Source organism: Callorhinus ursinus, unplaced genomic scaffold (assembly GCF_003265705.2).
Source record: "Callorhinus ursinus isolate GAN/ISIS: 27379988/994484 unplaced genomic scaffold, GSC_fseal_2.0 scaffold71, whole genome shotgun sequence".
Taxonomy (NCBI): domain Eukaryota; kingdom Metazoa; phylum Chordata; class Mammalia; order Carnivora; family Otariidae; genus Callorhinus; species Callorhinus ursinus.
In genome coordinates, this window is record NW_027397133.1 from 5,232,477 (window position 1) to 5,237,629 (window position 5,153).

General features: G+C 44.7%; 1 pseudogene; it reads right to left on the bottom strand.

The window, feature by feature from the left end:
* Window positions 1-272: 272 nt before the first annotated feature.
* Window positions 273-1,817, bottom strand: LOC112807091 (phosphatidylinositol-3-phosphate phosphatase MTMR1 pseudogene; annotated as a pseudogene).
* Window positions 1,818-5,153: the final 3,336 nt, after the last annotated feature.

A 5,153-nucleotide genomic window follows, 5' to 3' on the forward strand; every position in this document is an offset into this window, starting at 1 on the left:
TTAAATAAATTTCACAATAGTTGTAGGAAAAGTAAAGTATACAGATAAGCAAGAAGGAGCAAAAACTTGTCTACAGTTAAGCCTCCCAAATACAATGATGTGGCTTTTCTAATTCCCTTATTTTAGTAACTATATTTAAATATATATATTTAAAGATTTTATTTATTTGAGAGAGAGTGAGCATGAGCAGGAGGGAGGGGCAGAGGGAGAGGGAGAAGCAGACTCCTTGCTAGCAGGGAGCCTGATGAGGGACTCAATCCCATCCTGAGCAGAAGGCAGACGTTTAAGCAACTGAGCCACCCAGGCACCCTAAATATATGGTTTTTTTTTTTTTTTTGGCAGTAAATGCAGTCGTTTATTACAGGGCCACAAAGTACATTCCAAACCTGATCTGACGCAAGCAGTATCCCTCAACAAAGACCACAGTCTGAATGTTGCCTGTGGAAACTATGAGAGCCTAGAATACTGCAAAGATGTGCTTCTTTACAGTGCTGAGAAACCACATGGAGACACAGATTTATGGCAGGTACACAGAGAAATCTTAACCAGAAAGCATGTCAAGGACCAGCCCCCTTTACCCTTATATACTCCAGCCAGTGCGTCCCATCCACGTTGGAGAGCCACCGCGCCTCATCTATCGAAGGGTACATGATCTCTTTCAATTTACGCAAGGACTCTCTCATCACGTGGATGTTGTGGATCTCCAAGAACACGAGCTCCGCGTTGGGGTAAGCACTTTCCCTCTCGTACCCTCCACCCTTGGCCTTGTTGGTATCAGCGACACTGTTTTGTCGGGCATCGAAGATGATAAGTTTGTGAGACTGTGCGTTAGCATCCATTATCGTTTGCAAGTATTTTTCATCTTCTTTGCAGCGTTTATCACTGGGACCCACAAGTAGCTGGCTGCAACGGGTAATTGTTGCCTGACTTTCTGGATGAATCCACGATAACACCGGGACTCTGCCTTTTGCTCGAAAGGCTGCCACTTTTGAAAGGTCAGCATCTTTCACACTAGTTGGCACGACAATGACAGCAGGGTAGGTGTCACAGAGCTCATAGTTACTGTTCACTTTGGATATTTTCCAGCTCTCATTTGGCAAGCCCTGTCTCTTATATTCAGATACAGGATCATAAACTTTCCACCCATTCGTTGGAAATTTTTCTTTGTAGTTGAATGCAAAGAGTGTCTGCCCATTGGAAAGAGGAAATGCAAGTTTGTTGAGGTTTTCAAATATCCCAAGTTTACTCTGTTCTTCCTGCTTATAAGCAAGTCGCAAGTTCCTCATATCCTTGCACACAATCTCTATGCCACAGGAACTGTCCCCGTGGCTCTGCGCTCCAGTCTTCTCAACTCTGCTAATCACCCCAAGGGGAACATCGAGGACAAACTTCGGGTCCCTTTCTACATTCTTGAAGTACACCTTAAAGTCAGTCACCGACAGGCTTCCACTCACTGCTCCCATAAATGGGCAGATGTACATGACGTCTTTCACAGTGGCCTTGATGGATTCTCCTGGAAAGAGTGGCGTTTCTTCCATCTGTGCCAGCTTATTTCCGTCTCTTAGAGCCTTGTAGTCTCTGGATATTTTCGGATGTCACTGAACCTGAAATCTGACTAGAAATTGTAGCAGCTATAAGCTGTTTACACCATTCAACATGTGATCCTGTAGGACTGTCCAGAGTCTCCACGCTGGGCTGCCAGGAGCCGGCGGCAGGAGGTCCCCAGCGCCCTGAGGGGGCCTCCTGCCGCCCGCTGGGCCGGGACCCAGGCCCCCGCCGCCCTCGCTGCCAGCCGCCGCCGCCACCGGCCTGTCCATGGCGCGCCGGGCCCGCCGCCACAAGTAAGCCGCAGCGAGAGGGGAGCGGCGCCCGGAAGGGCAATATATATATTTTAAACAAAAATAGTACCATACTCTATTTGCCATTCTTTTACCTGTTTTTAAACTTTAATCTAATCTTTAATATTCTTCTATGTTAATATAGAGCCACATTACATCCTACATTTGGGGTCTTTAATGAACGCAGGCTGTATATTTGGTGTTGAAAAATTAGACAGTGAAGATATTTTTTGAAAGGAAAATAAAAAAAACCCTGTAATTCCAGAGATGACCACAGTTAATATTTTGGTATATGCTCTTATAGAGTCATTCCTGTGCCTATTTATTATAAATTAATAAAAACGTGTGCATTTTCTCTTACACAAGGAGAATGTACTATGCGTGCTATTTTGCAACCAGTTTATCAGTTTAACAAAATTTCATGAATATTGATTGAGAACAACACACATCAATCCACAGTGCAGCCTTTAATGACCCCGTGTATCTGCTTTATGGATGTGGGGTAACCAGCTTGGCCAGTGTCCTGTGGCAGAGCATATAGGCCCCTCCTGTGGGCTTTGTCTGGTCTTTTCCCATTCACGCGAAAAATATTCCAAATACCTGGTTTTGAAAGGGACTTTCCAGTCCTAAGACTCAGGCCTAATCTGCTTTACCTCCAATTTTGTGTTTATTCAGTGTTTTTAAATTTCCAGGAAATATTTGCTTTTAAGAGTCATACCACTCTGATCTCTTAAAAATGTATTTACAATAGTAACATTGTATGTCAGCTATACTTCAATTAAAAAATGTAAAAAAGTACATAATTACATAAAATCTAGAAGAAATCATATCAGGTTCTAGACCTCTGTCTTCTTTGTGGAGTGGGGTTGACCATGCGTATACCAGGGGAGGACTAGAAACTACCAGAAGGAGATTTCTCTTATTTCCAGATCAGAAGTTTCCCATTCACCCTGTGGGTTTATTGGGAAAGAGATGGGGCATCTCAGACTTCTTGTAGGGTCAGCTGGTCTTGGAGTCTTTCTCTTTAGAAGGGAGGGACCCTAATGCAGAGCTGGGATTGGGGAAGGTAGCCAGGATTGTGATGGGCAGATTGGAGATGCAGACTCCAGAGCCTGAGAGGCTGACACAGTTTCACAGGTGAGTTTCGCAGACAGGTGAGGCAGTGGTGCAGAGAGAAGGGACCAGAGAACAGAGTTAATTAAAACATGGAACCCACAGGATTTGGTGACTGACTGGGTGTTGGAGGTGAGTTAGGGAAAGGAGGGCATCCAGGAGGATGTCTAGGTGTTTGAATTTTAGAGGGAAAAAAGAAAATGGAGGGAGGGAGGCCTGCTCACCCTGAGTGAGGAATTGGGTGTCTGTCCCACAGCCGGAGGAGGCTGAGGCATTTCTGGATTGTGGAAACTCCTTCTGTGGGTAGGGTTTGTCAAGGTTTCATTTTGTTTTTGTTTTCTTTTTCTTTTCTTTTCTTTTTTTTTTTTTTTACAGTGAGGGCAAGGATTTTATTAATAAATGATACTGATTAATTAGATCTCTATATGAAAAAAAATTCATCTCTACCTCACTGCACACAAAATTTTCAATTCCAGGTATATCATACATCCAAATGTGAAAGATAAAACAGGTAGCGACTTCTTTCTAGATACGTCTCCTGAGGCAAGGGGAACAAAAGCGAAAATAAACTACTGGGACTTGATCAAAATATCGTGTAATGCTTCTTCTGGCCAGTAATCTCCTTTAAGGTTTCTTATTTTTCAGGGAGGTGGAGGTGTCGTCCGCATCATAACAGCCTTCAAGACCCTGCCCAGAGGTGCCACATCCTTCCAAATCCAAGAGGAGAAACTGAGGCTTGTGGCAGAGGTCAGCTATTTCAACAGATGTGAGGTTATTTGCATAGTAAAGTAGAAGACTGCAATCATTCCCCGGTCACTTTCATTTAAAAAAAAAATGCGTTAGAGAAAGTCAATTATCATATGGTTTCACTTATTTGTGGAACATCAGGAATAGCAGGGAGGACATTAGGAGAAGGAAGGGAGAAATGAAGGGGGGGGAATCGGAGGGAGCGATGAACCATGAGAGACTATGGACTGAGAAACAAACAGGGTGTTAGAGGGGAGGGGCTGAGGGGCGGGTTAGCCCGGTGACGGGTAGTAAGGAGGGCGCGTGCTGCGTGGAGCGCTGGGGGTTAATGAAAACAACGAAGCGTGGATCACTACATCAAAAACTAATGACGTATGGTGACTAACATACATAATAAAATAAAATTAAAAAAAATTTAAAAATGCAGGGCGCCTGGGTGGCTCAGTTGGTTAAGCGACTGCCTTCCGCTCAGGTCATGATCCTGGAGTCCCGGGATCGAGTCCCGCATCGGGCTCCCTGCTCAGCAGGGAGTCTGCTTCTCCCTCTGACCCTCTTCCCTCTCGTGCTCTCTCTCTCTCATTCTCTCTCTCTCTCAAATAAATAAATAAAATCTTTAAAAAAATTTAAAAATGCATTAGAGATTTTCATGATGAGTAAGACTTCCATGTGGGTTAATAGACTACCTCCACAACATTTATCCAACAATTAAGGTGTGTTAGGATGAAGAACACCCTCTTCCGGGTTTCATGCTTTCTTTCCATACCATGGGTTACCCTATAGAAACCATGGCTTGTGTGGCTTGGTTCCAGAGTGGAATTGCATTGAAAAATTCATGGTCCAAATGGGAATTCCAGGCTTAATCCCCTTTCTCAAAGGACATACAGGGGTACGAACATGGTCCCTGGCAACTTTGGCCAGTGTCCTCACGTCATCAGTTTGTCTCTAACATCCTACCATTCCTGAGGGCCTCTCGCTTTCCACCACAGAGCTCTCCCTCTCCCTCATCCATGCTTTCCTGTCTCCACCACCTCCGTCAGATGGAGTTTTCATGGCTGGCCTGATTATGGAAGACTGGGAACTCTTTTCTTCCTTGTTGCTGGATAAGAGCGAGGTAACGTACAAAATTGTTGGTGCATGATCTGAAGGTGAACTTAAAGCATCCTCTAGGCAACAGGCTACATATAAAGAAGATCTGAAGCATTTTGCTATCTAATTGGTGGTGCCCCAGGTTCTAGAGGTCATGGCTCAGACTCAGTGTGGTGGGGTGCAGATTGTTATGGTGATAGAGGGGGTAGGACTGGGAGAGTGTTGGTGAGTTATCCTGGTGGCCAGGGGAGAATATCTCAGCTAGAGAAGCTTCTGGGAAGGTTTCCTCCTTTGAACTGTGGCTGAGAAGTGATGTGTCCATTCCTATGTTGCCTGTGGGCGTTGTAAGCTCAGTAAAATGCCTGAGTG